This window comes from Ranitomeya imitator, chromosome 6 (genome assembly GCF_032444005.1).
Source record: "Ranitomeya imitator isolate aRanImi1 chromosome 6, aRanImi1.pri, whole genome shotgun sequence".
In the NCBI taxonomy this organism is placed as follows: domain Eukaryota; kingdom Metazoa; phylum Chordata; class Amphibia; order Anura; family Dendrobatidae; genus Ranitomeya; species Ranitomeya imitator.
The window spans coordinates 569,359,148-569,376,408 of NC_091287.1; positions in this window are offsets into that span (position 1 = coordinate 569,359,148).

Here is a 17,261-nt window from a genome sequence, read left to right on the forward strand (position 1 = left end):
TCACGTAGTATATTGCCCAGCTACGTAGTATATTGACCAGCCAGGTTTGTCACAGGTTAAAAAATAAAAAATCAACATATATTCACCTTTCCGAAGGCCCCTTGTAGTCCACGGCAGCTTCCGGTCCCAGGGTTGGTATAAGCGCAGGGCCTGTGATGACGTCGCGGTCACATGACCGTGACGTCATGGCAGGTCCTTCTCCCATAGCATCTTTGCCACTGGAACCTGGAACGGAAGATGGCGGCCGGCGCGAGCGGCTCAGCGGACTATGGAGGGTGAGTATAGCAGGTTTTTAAATTTTTTTAATTATTTTTAACATTACATTTTTTTACTATTGATGCCGCACAGGCAGCGTCAATAGTAAAAAATTGAGGACACACAGGGTTAATAGCGGCGGTAACGAAGTACGTTACCCGCGGCATAACGCGGTCCGTTACCGCCGGTATTAACCCTGTGTTAGTGGTGACCGGAAGGGAGTATGCGGGCGACAGGCACTGACTGCAGGGAGTAAGAAGCGGCCATTTTCTTCTGGACTGTGGCAGCCATGACAGGCAGCTGGTGAGACCAATCAGCGAATGAATAACCGTGACAGACAGAAGGACAGACGGAAGTACCCCTTAAACATTTATATAGTAGATATAGATACTTATATATAGACTTTTACAAACAGGTGCACAGAAGTATGGTAATACACATAGGTGATAGTAAGTCTGTACACATTTTGTTACTTACACGTGCCGTCCCTCTGTCAGGTACATTCTTCCATCTCCAGCAGCTCCATCCTGGGGGTCTTCAGTCCTCCATCAGCTCTCGCCAGTCCTCCTGCCTCTTCACTACCTCTGATAGCTGCAGAGTGTTCTCCCCGCAGTCAGTGGATCTGAGACTTCTTCCTCCTGAGAAGTTCTGTCATGTGTCTGACCCATGTGAACATCGGCCATCACATCAACCTCCCCTCCCCCCCGTAGCCACTTACCACCCCTGTACTGAGGGGTCTTTACTGAAGAATGGCTGCACTGGCCACTCAGGCAGCATTCACACTGCAGCTCCTGCATCTGAAAGGGCCAGTGCAGTAGTTTTTCAGTAAAGCCCCCTCAGTACAGGAGGTGGAGGTAGCAACAGGGGGCAGGAGGGATTGATGTGATCTCTCATGTGAACATTGAACAAGCAGTTCAGCTATCAGAACTGCTCATGAGGCAGCAGAGGTGACAGATGTACTGACTGCTCAGAGGCTGGTCCCATCAGCAGTCAGAGGCAGGGAGGAGGAGGCAGGAGACAGGACTGGCTGAGATCAGCCATACTCACCAGCCTGTTCCTGCCTGCACCAGGAAGACAAGCTGGGGGCATGTCCAAGGATTCCAGGGGGCGTGTCCAGTGATCCCGGGCTCCTTCATCATATCAAAGAGCCAGTGGCAGCATCAACTCAGAGGAGAGGAAGCCAAAGGCTCAGGTACGGCCCCTTCCTCTCCTCTTAGTGTAGATGTAGCCACTGGCTCTATGAGAGAGTAAGATATTTGAGCAGCTGATCGGGCCCCCTGTCCTCCTGGGCCCCTGTGCAGCTGCACAGGCTGAACATGCGGTGTGTCCGCCCATGTATCACCGATCTGCCAGTCTCAGGGTTTTTCTGTCATCTGGTTTGTTGTGGACTGGTTTAGTAAGATGTGTCATCTGGCCCCGTTCAATAAATTACCATGCTCCAAGACTCTAGCTAAGGCATTTGTGAAAGAGATTGTCAGGCTCCATGTGGTTCCCACGGACATTGTCTCCGATAGAGGACCACAGTTTGTGGCTCGCTTTTGGCGTGCTTTTTGTGACAGAATAAAGGTTCAATTGTCATTTTCATCAGTTTATCATCCGGAGTCCAATGGACAGACCGAAAGGAAGAACCAGGACGTCGAGCAGTTTTTGAGATGTTTTGTAGCAGACAATCAGGAGATGTGATCGGAATATCTACCACTTGTTGAGTTTGCTCTTAATAATCATACGTCTTCCTCGGCTGGGTGTTCTCCTTTTTTTGCTGTACAGGGAGGCATCCATCCTTCGGTCCATTTTCAAAGATTGGGGCAGCAGTGCCTGAGGAGGAGAGTTTTTCTGGAAATTTGGACAGGGTTTGGACCAATGTACGCCATAATCTGAAAGAGGCAAATAGGAGATCAAATAGAAAAGAAGGTAGGTGTAGTTTGCAGTTGGGGACATGGTCTGGTTGTCCTCTAGGAATCTACGTTTGAAGATCCCTTCTAAAAAGGTGCTGGGTTGTCTTAGGTCAGGTGATTGTATCACCCTTTATTACCCATCACCTGCCTCCCATTCCTTGCTGGACAACAGTGTTAATCCGCTAGAGTTCTGGCTAGGTGCTTTGATAGTTTTCTGTGTTTGATATTGTGCAGTTCTGGGATCCCTGGTTCTGCTATCCTTAGTTTCTGTTTTCAGTTGGTTTCAGCAGCCGTCCCTGTGTTTTTCTATTAGGAGGTGACCTGTTTTTATACCCAGTCCTTAGATCTTTCAGGGACCTCCTGCCCCTTATCTATAGGTCTTCGCTTGAGTTTATCCTAGGATTGTCGGTGGGTCTATTCGCAAGGAATGGGTCGCCCACTCCATCGTAGGGTATCAGCCTTGTCTCAGTGCAGGGTCAGTTTTCCCCCTTCTATTCTAGTTCTGTGTTGCAGATCCATAACAGGATCGAGGAACCATACAGGGGGATTACACTCAGCCCAGCCTCATGTCATCCCAATGTGAATTGGTAGGCAATGAAGAGGAGGAGGAAGAACAGGAGCTACTTTCATGCGCTATAGACGATGTTGTGAATTCTGTTGTCAAGCTCCCTCCTGTGGTCATGAATGGTACTTCGGCTGGTTCTGTCCATGGGCTTCCTCTGGTGGTTGTGAGTGGGGCTGCGGCTTCTGAGTTTCCTTCCACAGGTGACGAGGTTAATTCGTTAGCTGGCTGCTCAATTTAACTCCACTTAGATCATTGCTCCATGCCACCTGTCAATGTTCTAGTATTGGTCTAGTTCGCTCCTGGATCGTTCTGGTGACCTGTCTTCTTCAGCAGAAGCTAAGTTCCTGATTGTTTTTCTCTTGTTTGCTATTTTTCTGTCCAGCTTGCTATTTTGTTTTTTGTCTTGCTTGCTGGAAGCTCTGGGATGCAGAGGGGTGCCTCCGCACCGTGAGTCGGTGCGGAGGGTCTTTTTGCGCACTCTGCGTGGTTTTTGTAGTTTTTGTGCTGACCGCAAAGTTACCTTTCCTATCCTCTGTCTGTTCAGTAAGTCGGGCCTCTCTTTGCTAAAATCTATTTCATCTCTGTGTTTGTGATTTTCATCTTAACTCACAGTCATTATATGTGGGGGGCTGCCTTTTCCTTTGGGGAATTTCTCTGAGGCAAGGTAGGCTTTATTTTTCTATCTTTAGGGCTAGCTAGTTCTTAGGCTGTGACGAGTTGCATAGGGAGCGTTAGGAGCAATCCACGGCTATTTCTAGTGTGTGTGATAGGATTAGGGATTGCGGTCAACAGAGTTCCCACGTCCCAGAGCTTGTCCTGTATTATTGTAACTATCAGGTCTTTTCGTGTGCTCTTAACCACCAGGTCCATTATTGTCCTAACCACCAGGTCATAACAAGACGGTACTACAAGCACAGCTGTCATACCGTCTGTTCAGCGGGGATGGCCTGAGGACAGAGAGGAGGAGGATGGGGAGGACAGCATGATCAGTCATCCTGTTGGTGAAGACACTGAAGTCTTACCTGTTAGCAGTCCGGCACGTATGGCTGACTTTATGTTGTGCTGCGTTTCACGTGACCCTCGCATTATAAAATTTTTTGGTGACACTCATTACTGGTTGGTGACACTTCTAGACCCACGCTACAAGGAGAACTTTCAATCTCTTCTGCCAGATGCAGAGAGGTGTACTAAATTGTTGCAGTACCAGAGGGCCCTTGTAGCAGAATTACTTAGAAAATTCCCATGTGAGAACGCTGGCAGCAGACGTCAGTTTGTTGTACAACCAAGGAGTCCAAGCGAGAGAGACAGAAGTACAATCCAGCTCAGGCAGGGGAACAATGGCAAAGTTCTGGGACAGTTTTCTCAGACCCTCCCATTGTGGCGGCACAGAGGCAAGGGGTGCTGTCTTAAGAAGTGCAGTGTTTCGGAAGATGCTGAAGTAGTACATTGCAGATCGTGCAAACGTCCTCCGTGATTCCTCTGTGCCTTTTAATTATTGGGTATCCAAGCTGGACACGTGGCATGAACTGGCTCTCTACACCTTGGAGGTCCTGGCCTGCCCTGCTGCTAGCGTTCTGTCTGAGCGGGTTTTTAGTGCCGTTGGTGGAATTATAACAGATAAGCGCATCCGCCTGTGAACTGAAAATGCTGACAGGCTGACTCTTATAAAAATTGAACAAGGGCTGGATTGGGCAAGACTTCTGTACAACACCAAGTGAAAACAGCGAAACATAACCTCTAATACATTCTTTTTTGGGGGAGGTGTATTCTCATGTACCTCTTCACAACCACACGGGTATACGCTTCCAGATTTGGTCTGTTTGTTGTTATCCTCCTCCTTATCCTCATCACCCACAACCAGTAGAACACCAGGGTGAACGGATTCTGTGATGCCAAAGTCACAAATTTTTTTGTGCAAGGGTGTTTTTATAATGCCCATTACTAATTGGAAACCAAAGCAAATGTTACTCCCACAGGTGGAAATGTCATAAAAAAGAGATGTACGTCTATTATTCCCATTTATTCTTATATTTTCCTTTTTCTCTATCTCTTGACAGTCCTCTAATGAGGTAATGTATACCTCTACAACAGAAAATTATTCAAAGACTTTTATATTTTTATTTATAGCCCTGTCTCTGAGCTGTTGCTAGGGACAAACATATCTCGTTGGACACATTCTGGCTTCAAATCTTTGAACCTGTGTTCGCCCCTCCCTTTTGTTATTTACTTTCATTGGTGGATTCATATCCTTTATTTGTTTGATTTCATTATGATTTATCTTTGTCTCCTCCTTCTCCACCACTAGATCACCAGGGTTAACGTGTTCTATGCTGTTATAGGCAGTCCAATTTTTGGCAAGGGTGTCTATGATGCCCATAGTATATTTTTAAAAAATTTATCCCCCTTGGGGAAATGTTTGTCAGCTCATGCACTGTGTTTATGGGCATTACAAGTCTAGGAGACACATTCCTTTACATTGGGCCTAGTTTTTAATGAGGCCTTCAGCAATGTCTCCTCCTCCACCACTAGATCACCACGTTTAACGTGTTCTGTCCTGCTATAGGCAGTCCGTTTTTTTGTCAAGGGTGTCGATGATCCCCATTAAATATTTTTTTAAAATGTATCCCCCTTGGGGAAATGTTATACACTTAGTGTATGGGCATTACAAGTCTAGGAGACCCAATCCTTTAACCCCTTCCCGACCCATGACGCCACGTAGGCATCATGAAAGTCTGTGCCAATCCGACCCATGACGCCTATGTGGCGTCATGGAAAGATCGCGTCCCTGCAGATCCGGTGAAAGGGTTAACTCCCATTTCACCCGATCTGCAGGGACAGGGGGAGTGGTAGTTTAGCCCAGGGGGGTGGCTACGATCGCTCTGATTGGCTGTTGAAAGTGAAACTGCCAATCAGAGCGATTTGTAATATTTCACCTATTATAACTGGTGAAATATTACAATCCAGCCATGGCTGATGCTGCAATATCATCGGCCATGGCTGGAAACACTAATGTGCCCCCACCCCACCGATCGCCCCCCCAGCCCTCCGATCTGTCCCGTACACTGCTCCGGCTCCCCTCCGTCCTGTGCTCTGCTCCCCCCGTGCTCTTGTCCGCTCCCCCCGTGCTCCAATCACCCTCCCCGTGCTCCGTTCCACCCCCCAGTGCTCCGTTCCACCCCCCAGTGCTCCGTTCCACCCCTCCCGCGCTCCGATCCACCACCCCATGCTCCGATTTCCCCCCCGTGCTCCCCCCCACCCCATCATACTTACCGATCCTGCTGGGGTCCGTCCGTCTTCTCCCTGGGCGCCGCCATCTTCCAAAATGGTGGGCGCATGCGCAGTGCGCCCGCCAAATCTGCCGGCCGGCAGATTCGTTCCAAAGTGCATTTTGATCACGGAGATAGATTATATCTCCGTGATCAAAATAAGAAAAATAATAAATGACCCCCCCCCCCCCTTTGTCACCCCCATAGGTAGGGACAATAAAAAAATAAATAATTTTTCTTTCTTCCACTAATGTTAGAATAGGGTTAGGGGTAGGGGTGTTAGGAGTCGAGTTTCCTCTGCTGCACAGGGGGAATCTCGATCCATGTCTGCTGCGGTCTCCCATTCGTCTTCGGCCGCAGTGGGGTCTGCTCAGCAGAGGCGTCGCTCCCAGCGTCTCGCTGGGACTGATTCTGTGCAAAGGGTTACTGCTGCCTTTTCTGGCTCTCCTGTTGTACCCTGCACTGATCAGCGGCGAGCGGGCTGCTCTGGGACTAAGTCCTTATTTGCACACACTGAGCATGCCCAGGGCAAGATCTCCCGTTGGAGATCGAGGGTCACATGCTCAGGTACTGCAGCACGTCCCATTGGTCCTCCAGGAAGGTCCTGAAAGGGCAAAACTTCGGTAGCAGCTTCCTGTGCTGCAACTATATAAGCTGCGCATGACCGCACGGCCATGCGCTAGTATTGTCTTGAAAATATGTGTGTGTGTAGATAGATGTATGTCGAAGGATGAAAGCTCCTAAATATCCCTCCCTAGTGTTGTTGACTGTTTGCGGATGATGGTAGCTATCTAGCGCCCGACTAGCCATCAGCACAAAACACACATAACAGCGTTTAGTTGCTGTGACCGCCTGTACGGCGCCGTGTGCTTTCCTTACCCAAGCCTGGGTGGTTAGCAGTGTCCGTTTGTGCGGCACCGCATGCACACTCGTGCCTTTATATATTATTATTTCTGTCTCTCTGACACCTCAGTTGTGGTGTCGAGCGCATGAGGTCTTTGAACTCAAATCCTTTGTCTTGGGATTGTGTTCAGAGACTTCTTGCTTGCGCTCTATGTGCGGTACCGCGGCCCTGTGACGCAACAGGGTTCGCTTCCTTCACACAGGGTGAAGTTAACCCATGTGTGTATACTTATTGTACCGCCATATCGTCTGTCTCTACTAGCAGCAGGGTTTTCACCTGCACGATGGACCCCGGACTGTGAACGCACCTAATACCATAACATCTGATTCTTGGTGCGTTCTGCCAGTCCGTAACATAATACTAGCGCCAGGGTCTGGCTAGTAAATGGCGGACGGTCAGCGTCTACAGCGGTACATCCAGCAGTTGGAGGGTAGGTTGGCGGCTCTAGAGCGTGCAACCTCAGCTGTGGATGTTACTGCTGTCGCTGTTCAGGCTGCAAGTGCAGCTGCAGCCAGTTTGTCCGCTGCCACCCCTGCTCCGACCTTATCCCGTCTCCCGCTTCCAGACAAGTTTGCTGGTGACAGTAAGCTATGTCGGGGATTCGTAAGCCAGTGCTCCATACATATCGAGCTGCTGGCTGCACGTTTTCCTACGGAACGGGCGAGGGTGGGATTCATTTTGTCTCTTTTGTCGGGCAGGGCGTTGGAGTGGGCAACGCCGCTTTGGGAATGTGGTGATCGTGTGGTACAGAGTGCTCCTATCTTCCTGGACGCTCTGAGGCAGGTCTTTTTGGGACCCCGTGTCACCCACGATACCGCGCTCCAATTGTTGGCAATTACTCAGGCTTCGTCCATGGTCAGCCAGTTCGCCATCTTATTCCTGACTCTAGCTTCTGAGCTGGAATGGCCGGATAAAGTCCTTATTCCGGTGTTCTGGAAAGGACTGGCAGATCATGTAAAGGACGCCTTGGCCACCAGGGAGATTCCCGCCACACTGGAGGAGCTTATTACTATAGCTACCCGCATCGATCTCCGTTTTAACGAGCGGAGGTTGGAGCGGACCCAGTGTAGGCAGAGGTTTCGGCTGGCTCCCACCTTTGCCAAACCTCTAGAGTCTCCTGTTATGGTGTCCGACTCCCATGAGGCCATGGAGGTTTCTCGAGCGGGACCTAGGTCTCAGACCGCTCTAGTACCTGTGGTGTGTAAAAATTGCCAGCAACCGGGACATTACGCTAATAAATGTCCACGGCGGTCAGGAAAACGATCGCGTCTAGTGACCATTGGAGGAGGTTCACTGGACACAGCGGCATTTTCCTCCAAATTGTCCTTTGAAGGGACAATCCTGTTAGGCACATCCACTCTTACAGTAGAGCTTTGTGTGGATTCAGGAGTAGAAGGAAATTTTATGTCTTCTGCGTCTGCTCTGCGCCACACAATACCTCTGGTTATGCTTGCCAAACCAGTAACCGTTAGAGTGGTGAATGGGTCGACACTTCCATTACAGATCACACATCAGACTGTCCCTTTCACATTAGCCATGTCCCCATCCCACCAGGAGATTATTTCCCTTCTTGTCCTTCCCGAGGGAATGGATGAGATTCTGCTGGGAATACCCTGGCTCCGTTTCCACTCCCCACATATTGAGTGGACCTCTGGGAGGATATTGGGTTGGAGTGAATCCTGTAAGGGCAGATGTGTGAAAGAGTGCGTTCAGGTTTCCACCACTGAGATACCCGCAGATCTCTCTACTCTCCCCAAATACTATTGGTCCTATGCAGACGTCTTCTCCAAAAAGGCCGCGGAGACCCTTCCGCCTCACCGTCCCTATGACTGTCCTATAGATCTCTTGCCTGGAGCAGAACCTCCTCGGGGACGTGTCTATCCCCTCTCTCTCCCGGAAACGGAGGCTATGTCCCAATACATCCAGGAGAATTTGGCAAGAGGGTTTATTAGGAAGTCAGTGTCACCAGCAGGGGCAGGGTTCTTCTTCGTACAGAAGAAGAATGGAGAATTGCGTCCTTGCATAGACTACAGGGGTCTTAACGCCATCACCGTTAAGAATAAGTACCCGCTGCCCCTGATTTCTGAGCTTTTTGATAGGCTATGGGGAGCTAAGGTATTTACCAAATTAGACCTGCGGGGAGCTTATAACCTGATTCGCATCCGTGAGGGAGACGAATGGAAGACGGCGTTTAACACCAGAGATGGACACTATGAATATCTGGTGATGCCCTTCGGGCTCTGTAATGCCCCAGCCGTCTTCCAAGACTTTGTCAACGACATCTTCCGGGATATGCTTTCCACCTCGGTCGTAGTCTATCTGGATGATATTCTCATCTTCTCTCCAGATATTGACTCCCACCGGAGAGATGTTGGCAGAGTCTTCGACCTCTTACGGGCAAACTCTCTTTACGCAAAGTTGGAGAAGTGTGTGTTTGAGCAGGAGTCTTTACCTTTCCTGGGCTATATCATCTCTGCCCAGGGATTGGCTATGGATCCTGCCAAACTACAGGCTGTGATGGACTGGCAAGAACCCCATTCACTTAAAGCGGTGCAGCGCTTTATGGGGTTCATTAATTATTACCGCCAGTTCATTCCCCATTTCTCAACTTTGGTAGCTCCCTTGGTAGCCCTCACCAAGAAGGGAGCAAATCCCAAAGTGTGGTCTGAAGAGGTCTCCAGGGCCTTTTCTTCTACTAAGTCTCATTTTGCTAGCGCCCCCATCCTACATCGTCCCGATGTCGATAAGCCATTTATAATGGAGGTGGATGCCTCTTCCGTTGGTGCTGGAGCAGTCCTCTTCCAAAAGGATGCTCAAGGTCGGAAGCATCCGTGCTTCTTCTTCTCCAAGACCTTCACACCAGCGGAGAGGAATTATTCCATCGGGGACAGGGAGTTGCTAGCGATGAAATTGGCTTTCTCAGAGTGGAGACATCTCTTGGAGGGGGCTCGTTTTCCCTTTCAAGTTTTTACAGACCACAAAAATTTGCTATATTTGCAAACAGCCCAGCGGCTAAATTCTCGCCAGGCCAGATGGTCCTTATTCTTCTCCCGATTCCACTTCACCCTCCATTATCTCGCTGGGGAGAAGAACATTCGAGCTGATGCTCTTTCTCGCTCTGTTGTGTCATCTGAGGAGGAGGAAGGAGAGCCTCGGCTTATTGTTCCTTCTGAGAGCTTGAGAACCGTGGCTCCGGTGTCGCTTGAGTCTGTGCCTCCGGGCAAGACTTTTGTGCCCATAAATTTGCGACCGGGGGTTCTCTCTTGGGCTCATTCCTCCAGGGTGGGTGGACACTTTGGGACAAAAAGGACATCTGAGCTGCTGGCGAGGACGTACTGGTGGCCGCATATGCTCCGAGATGTCAGAGATTACATTCTGGCGTGTGTCTCATGCGCCAAAAATAAGTCTCCTCGACAACGGCCGTCTGGGTTACTCTATCCCTTGCCGGTGGCAGACAGGCCCTGGGAGATGGTCAGGATGGACTTTGTTATGGGTTTGCCCAAGTCTCGCGGCTGTACCGTCATTTGGGTTATTACCGATCATTTCTCGAAAATGGTGCATTTGGTGCCGCTCCCACGGTTACCTTCTGCACGGGCCTTGGCAGCGTTGTTCATAAGACACATCTTCCGCCTACACGGTATGCCAGACAAAATTGTCAGTGACCGGGGTCCCCAGTTTGCGTCTCGGTTCTGGAGAGAGCTGTGTCGTCTTCTCAGCATTGAGTTAAATCTCTCTTCCGCATATCATCCCGAGACGAATGGGTAGGTAGAGAGGGCCAATCAGACTCTGGTCACATATCTACGACATTTTGTTTCTGCCAGGCAGGATGACTGGGCATCTTTATTACCATGGGCAGAGTTCACCCTTAATAACGCTGTAGCCGACTCCACCGGTCAGACTCCTTTCCTCCTTAATTACGGCCAGCATCCGCGGGTTCCTGTGCCTATGCCCGTGTCCTCTGCTGACTCCAGGGTGGCAGACTGGGCAGTGGAGGCATGGGACATTTGGGACCGCACTCAGGATGCCATTCGGGCCTCGAAGGAGAGAATGAGGTCCTCCGCCGATGCACATCGGCGCCCTGCCCCAACCTTTGCTCCTGGCGATTTAGTGTGGCTCTCTGCCCATAACATCAGGCTGCGTGTAGAGTCCACTAAGTTTGCACCTCGCTACTTGGGTCCCTTCAAGGTCCTCGAACAGGTTAATCCTGTGGTCTACCGTCTGGCCCTTCCTCCACGCCTTGGTATCACTGACACCTTTCACGTGTCCCTCCTGAAACCCGTGCACATGTCCTGGTTTTCCGAGTCATCTGCTGGGACATCGGGTTCGTCTACGGACGATTACGAGGTGAACGCTATTTTGGGGTGCAAGGTGGTACGTGGCAAAAAATTTTATTTGGTGGACTGGAAGGGTTATGGTCCCGAGGACAGGTCCTGGGAGCCTGTTGAGCACATTCGGGCCCCGCAGCTCATTGCTGCCTTCGAGCATAGCGAGGCCCAAGGAGGGGGGGGCCCTAGGAGGGGGGGTAATGTTAGGAGTCGAGTTTCCTCTGCTGCACAGGGGGAATCTCGATCCGTGTCTGCTGCAGTCTCCCATTCGGCTTCGGCCGCAGTGGGGTCTGCTCAGCAGAGGCGTCGCTCCCAGCGTCTCGCTGGGACTGATTCAGTGCAAAGGGTTACTGCTGCCTTTTCTGGCTCTCCTGTTGTACCCTGCACTTATCAGCGGCGAGCGGGCTGCTCTGGGACTAAGTCCTTATTTGCACACACTGAGCATGCCCAGGGCAAGATCTCCCGTTGGAGATCGAGGGTCACATGCTCAGGTACTGCAGCATGTCCCATTGGTCCTCCAGGAAGGTCCTGAAAGGGCAAAACTTCGGTAGCAGCTTCCTGCTGCAACTATATAAGCTGCGCATGACCGCACGGCCATGCGCTAGTATTGTCTTGAAAATATGTGTGTGTGTGTAGATAGATGTATGTCGAAGGATGAAAGCTCCTAAATATCCCTCCCTAGTGTTGTTGTTTGCGGATGATGGTAGCTATCTAGCGCCCGACTAGCCATCAGCACAAAACACACATAAATGTTTGTCAGCTCATGCACTGTGTTTATGGGCATTACAAGTCTAGGAGACACATTCCTTTACATTGGGCCTAGTTTTTAATGAGGCCTTCAGCAATGTCTCCTCCTCCACCACTAGATCACCACGTTTAACGTGTTCTGTCCTGCTATAGGCAGTCCATTTTTTTGTCAAGGGTGTCGATGATCCCCATTAAATATTTTTTTTAAATGTATCCCCCTTGGGGAAATGTTATACACTTAGTGTATGGGCATTACAAGTCTAGGAGACCCAATCCTTTAACCCCTTCCCGACCCATGACGCCACGTAGGCATCATGAAAGTCTGTGCCAATCCGACCCATGACGCCTATGTGGCGTCATGGAAAGATCGCGTCCCTGCAGATCCGGTGAAAGGGTTAACTCCCATTTCACCCGATCTGCAGGGACAGGGGGAGTGGTAGTTTAGCCCAGGGGGGTGGCTACGATCGCTCTGATTGGCAGTTTCACTTTCAACAGCCAATCAGAGCGATTTGTAATATTTCACCTATTATAACTGGTGAAATATTACAATCCAGCCATGGCTGATGCTACAATATCATCGGCCATGGCTGGAAACACTAATGTGCCCCCACCCCACCGATCGCCCCCCCAGCCCTCCGATCTGTCCGGTACACTGCTTCGGCTCCCCTCCGTCCTGTGCTCCGCTCCCCCCGTGCTCTTGTCCGCTCCCCCCGTGCTCCAATCACCCTCCCCGTGCTCCGTTCCACCCCCCCGTGCTCCGTTCCACCCACCCCCGCGCTCCGTTCCACCCCTCCCGCGCTCCGATCCACCACCCCATGCTCTGATTCCCCCCCCCCCCGTGCTCCCCCCCACCCGATCATACTTACCGATCCTGCTGGGGTCCGTCCGTCTTCTCCCTGGGCGCCGCCATCTTCCAAAATGGCGGGCGCATGCGTAGTGCGCCCGCCAAATCTGCCGGCCGGCAGATTCGTTCCAAAGTGCATTTTGATCACGGAGATAGATTACGGGCAAGATCTCCCGTTGGAGATCGAGGGTCACATGCTCAGGTACTGCAGCACGTCCCATTGGTCCTCCAGGAAGGTCCTGAAAGGGCAAAACTTCGGTAGCAGCTTCCTGTGCTGCAACTATATAAGCTGCGCATGACTGCACGGCCATGCGCTAGTATTGTCTTGAAAATATGTGTGTGTGTAGATAGATGTATGTCGAAGGATGAAAGCTCCTAAATATCCCTCCCTAGTGTTGTTGACTGTTTGCGGATGATGGTAGCTATCTAGCGCCCGACTAGCCATCAGCACAAAACACACATAACAGCGTCTAGTTGCTGTGACCGCCTGTACGGCGCCGTGCGCTTTCCTTACCCAAGCCTGGGTGGTTAGCAGTGTCCGTTTGTGCGGCACCGCATGCACACTCGTGCCTTTATATATTATTATTTCTGTCTCTCTGACACCTCAGTTGTGGTGTCGAGCGCATGAGGTCTTTGAACTCAAATCCTTTGTCTTGGGATTGTGTTCAGAGACTTCTTGCTTGCGCTCTATGTGCAGTACCGCGGCCCTGTGACGCAACAGGGTTCGCTTCCTTCACACAGGGTGAAGTTAATCCATGTGTGTATACTTATTGTACCGCCATATCGTCTGTCTCTACTAGCAGCAGGGTTTTCACCTGCACGGTGGACCCCGGACTGTGAACGCACCTAATACCATAACATCTGATTCTTGGTGCGTTCCGCCAGTCCGTAACAAGGGGTAGGGTTAGGGCTAGGGTTAGGGGTAGGAGTAGGGTTAGGGCTAGGGTTAGGGTTTCGGTATGTTCACACGTATTCTGGTCCTCTGCAGATTTTTCCGCTGCGGATTTGATAAATCCGCAGTGCTAAACCGCTGTGGATTTATCGTGGATTTACCGCATTTTTTCTGCGCATTTCACTGCGGTTTTACAACTGCGATTTTCTATTTGAGCAGTTGTAAAACCGCTGCGGAATCCGCACAAAGAAGTGACATGCTGCGGAATGTAAACCGCTGCGTTTCCGTGCAGTTTTTCCGCAGCATGTGTACAGCGATTTTTGTTTCCCATAGGTTTACATTGAACTGTAAACTCATGGGAAACTGCTGCGGATCCGCAGCGTTTTCCGCAGTGTGTGCACATACCTTTAGAATTAGGCTATGTGCACACGGTGCGGATTTGGCTGCGGATTCGCAGCAGTGTTCCATCAGGTTTACAATACCATGTAAACCTATGGAAAACCAAATCCGCTGTGCCCATGGTGCGGAAAATACCGCGCGGAAACGCTGCGTTGTATTTTCCGCAGCATGTCAATTCTTTGTGCAGATTCCGCGGCGTTTTACACCTGTTCCTCAATAGGAATCCGCAGGTGAAATCCGCACAAAAAACACCGGAAAATCCACAGGTAAAATGCAGTGCCTTTTACCCGCGGATTTTTCAAAAATGATGCTGAAAAATCTCACGAATCCGCAACGTGGGCACACAGCCTTAGGGTTAGGGTTGGAATTAGGGTTGTGGTTAGGGTTAGGGGTCTGTTGGGGTTAGGGTTGTGATTAGGGTTATGGCTACAGTTGGGATTAGAGTTAGGGGTGTGTTGGGGTTAGTGTTGGAGGTAGAATTGAGGGGTTACCACTGTTTAGGCACATCAGGGGTCTCCAAACGCAACATGGCGCCACCATTGATTCCAGCCAATCTCGTATTCAAAAAGTCAAATGGTGCTCCCTCACTTCCGAGCCCCGACGTGTGCCCAAACAGTGGTTTACCCCCACATATGGAGTACCAGCATACTCAGGACAAACTGCGCAACAATTACTGGGGTCCAATTTCTCCTGTTACCCTTGGGAAAATAAAAAATTCTAGGCTAAATAATTATTTTTGAGGAAAGAAAACGTATTTATTATTTTCACGGCTCTGCATTATAAACTTCTGTGAAGCACTTGGGGGTTCAAAGTCCTCACCACACATCTAGATAAGTTCCTTGGGAGGTCTAGTTTCCAAAATGGGGTCACTTGTGGGGGGGTTTCTACTGTTAAGCCACATCAGGGGCTCTGCAAACGCAACGTGATGCCCACAGAGCATTCCATCAAAGTCTGCATTTCAAAACGTCACTACTTCAATTCCGAGCCCCGGCATGTGCCCAAACAGTGGTTTACCCCCACATATGGGGTATCAGCGTACTCAGGAGAAACTGGACAACAACATTTGGGGTCAAATTTCTCCTGTTACCCTTGGGAAAATAAAAAATTGCAGGCTAAAAGATCATTTTTGAGAAAATAATTTTTTTTTAATTTTCATGGCTCTGCGTTATAAGCTTCTGTGAAGCACTTGGGGGTTCAAAGTCCTCACCACACATCTAGATTAGTTCCTTTGGGGGTCTAGTTTCCAAAATGGGGTCATTTCTGGGGGATCTCCAATGTTTAGGCACACAGGGGCTCTCCAAACGTGACATGGTGTCCGCTAATGATTGGAGCTAATTTTCCATTTAAAAAGCCAAATGGCGTGCCTTCCCTTCCGAGCCCTGCCGTGCGCCCAAACAGTGGTTTACCCCCACATATGGGGTATCAGCGTACTCAGGACAAACTGGACAACAACAATTGGGGTCCAATTTCTCCTATTACCCTTGGCAAAATAGGAAATTCCAGGCTAAAAAATCATTTTTGAGGAAAGAAAAATTATTTTTTATTTTCATGGCTCTGCGTTATAAACTTCTGTGAAGCACCTGGGGGTTTAAAGTGCTCAATATGCATCTAGATAAGTTCCTTGGGGGGTCTAGTTTCCAAAATGGGGTCACTTGTGGGGGAGCTCCAATGTTTAGGCACACAGGGGCTCTCCAAATGCGACATGGTGTCCGCTAACAATTGGAGCTAATTTTCCATTCAAAAAGTCAAATAACGCGCTCCCCTTCCGAGCCCTGCCGAGTGCCCAAACAGTGGATTACCCCCACATATGAGGTATCGGCGTACTCGGTAGAAATTGCCCAACAAATTTTATGATCCATTTTATCCTATTGCCCATGTGAAAATGAAAAAATTGAGGCGAAAATAATTTTTTGTGAAAACAAAAAAGTACTTTTTCATTTTTACAGATCAATTTGTGAAGCACCTGAGGGTTTAAAGTGCTCATTAGGCATCTAGATAAGTTCCTTGGGGGGTCTAGTTTCCAAAATGGGGTCACTTGTGGGGGAGCGCCAATGTTTAGGCACACAGGGGCTCTCCAAACGCGACATGGTGTCCGCTAACGATGGAGATAATTTTTCATTCAAAAAGTCAAATGGCGCTCCTTCCCTTCCAAGCCCTGCCGTGCACCCAAACAGTGGTTTACCCCCACATATGAGGTATCAGCGTACTCAGGACAAATTGGACAACAACTTTCGTGGTTCAGTTTCTCCTTTTACCATTGGGAAAAAAAAAAAAATTGTTGCTAAAAGATAATTTTTGTGACTTTAACTAAGTTAAATGTTCATTTTTTCCTTCCATGTTGCTTCTGCTGCTGTGAAGCACCTGAAGGGTTAATAAACTTCTTGAATGTGGTTTTGAGTACCTTGAGAGGTGCAGTTTTTAGAATGGTGTCACTTTTGGGTATTTTCAGCCATATAGACCCCTCAAACTGACTTCAAATGTGAGGTGGTCCCTAAAAAAAAAATGGTTTTGTAAATTTCGTTGTAAAAATGAGAAATCGCTGGTCAAATTTTAACCCTTATAACTTCCTAGCAAAAAAAATTTTGTTTCCAAAATTGTGCTGATGTAAAGTAGACATGTGGGAAATGTTATTTAGTAACTATTTTTTGTCGCATAACTCTCTGGTTTAACAGAATAAAAATTCAAAATGTGAAAATAGCGAAATTTTCAAAATTTTCGCCAAATTTCTGTTTTTCTCACAAATAAACGCAGAATTTATTGACCTAAATTTACCACTAACATGAAGCCCAATATGTCACGAAAAAACAATCTCAGAACCGCTAGGATCCGTTGAAGCGTTCCTGAGTTATTACCTCATAAAGGGACACTGGTCAGAATTGCAAAAAAAGGCAAGGTCTTTAAGGTCAAAATAGGCTGGGTCATGAAGGGGTTAAATTGGGCCTAGTTTTTAATGAGGCCTTTCTCCACCTCTCCTTTAAATTGGGCCTAGTTTTTAATGAGGCCTTTCTCCACCTATCATCTTTTTCCACCACTAGATCACCAGGGTTCACGTGTTCCGTGCTGCTACTGACAGTCAATTTTTTGGCAAGGTTGTCTATGATCCCCATTAAATATTTTTTTTAAATATACCCCCCAAGGGGAAATGTTTGTCGGTCCATGCACTTAGTGT